The sequence below is a fragment of the Schistocerca americana genome, chromosome 1 (genome assembly GCF_021461395.2).
Source record: "Schistocerca americana isolate TAMUIC-IGC-003095 chromosome 1, iqSchAmer2.1, whole genome shotgun sequence".
NCBI classification, from domain to species: Eukaryota; Metazoa; Arthropoda; class Insecta; order Orthoptera; family Acrididae; genus Schistocerca; species Schistocerca americana.
The window spans coordinates 987371289-987372694 of record NC_060119.1 but is presented as its reverse complement, the minus strand read 5'-3'; the positions used below and the strand labels follow the sequence as shown (position 1 = coordinate 987372694).

At 44.9% G+C, this 1406-nt stretch overlaps 1 pseudogene; it reads right to left on the bottom strand.

Annotated features, from left to right (window-relative positions):
• Positions 1-212: 212 nt before the first annotated feature.
• On the bottom strand, positions 213-331 carry LOC124561103 (annotated as a pseudogene).
• Positions 332-1406: the final 1075 nt, after the last annotated feature.

The following is a 1406-nucleotide window of genomic DNA, read 5'->3' as shown; positions in this document are numbered from 1 at the left end:
ACGAAACTTTGTCAGAAAAGGCCTCGGAAGACCCAACGGAACCTACCGACCGCCGTGTCTTCCTCAGTCAATAGGCGTCACTGGATCCGGATACGGACTGTATGTATTAAGCACATCGCTCTCCCGACTGCAGTCAGTTTTTGAGACCGGAGCCGCCGCTTCTCCATCAAGTAGCTCCTCAATCGGCCTCACAAGTGCTGACTGTATCCTGCTTCCAACAACGCTCAGGGGACCCTGACAGTCACCCATCCAAGTGCTAGCCAAATCCGACAATGCTTAACTTCGGTGATCTGACGGGAACCGGTGTGACCACTGTGGCAAGGTCGTTGGTATGTGCTCTCTCCCCCCCCCCCCTTTCTGCCCCTTATTTGATCCGATACTCTACCCATGAAGCCCTTATTGAATATTATTAGTGTTTTAATGTTTTCACCGAAACCGTCTATCTTAATACATATTTTTGCGAAAGGAGTCCCCTTTGGGCTTCATTGTATTTCAGAAGGTTACCATGTGGCCACGGCCACGAAAGTCAATATCAGCGTTTTATTTAATGCAGAGGGCTAGCTGTAAATTATACTTAAAGGTTCACTACGAGCACTATTGCAAAATTATTCACCATGTTATCAGTAAGGCTAAAACCGAGCACTAAACACAAAAAAATCCAAGAAAAGAGAAAAGGCAATTTGAGACAACCTTATTAGGCATTAAACGAATGACCTTAGTAAGGCAAATCATATCCAACGCTATGATGGTATTAGCAGCGGAACACATGATACTGCAATCATTGACCATAAAATTCCACGTATTCTTCCTATTAGCAGCTGGAAACACAGAGAAAGAAAACGTGCAACTAAAAACGTAAATGTCGTATGACTAGGGCCTCCCATCCGGTAGACCGTTCGCTGGATGCAAGTCTTTCAATTTGACGCAACTTCGGTGGCTTGCGCGTCGATGTGGTGAAATGATGATTAGAACAACACAACACAGAGTCCCTGAGCAGAGAAAATCTCCGACCCAGCGGTGAGTGGAACCCGGGGCCTTAGGATTGACATTCTGCAGCGCTAACCACTCAGCTACAGTGGGCGGACAACGTGTCAATTAAAGTAATCCATCGGCACAAACCGTTTTCCATCGACACAAACCGTTTGTGCAAAATCAACTTACAGGGAGATCATAAAAATCATCAGGTCACGGAAAAGCAGCTACTCTTCAGGCTATGATGATGTATGAATCAAAGTACCGAAATCTTGCCCTACCGTGTGTTATGACTGTAGTCAGTTGATAAAACAATTTCCTGGAAGATTGGAGTATGTGATAGCAGCAACCATTTATAAAACTGCAATTACAGACACATCTCTTTTCCTCCCGATACATCGAAAGTGCTTTCAACGAAGTATTCAGATGGTCAT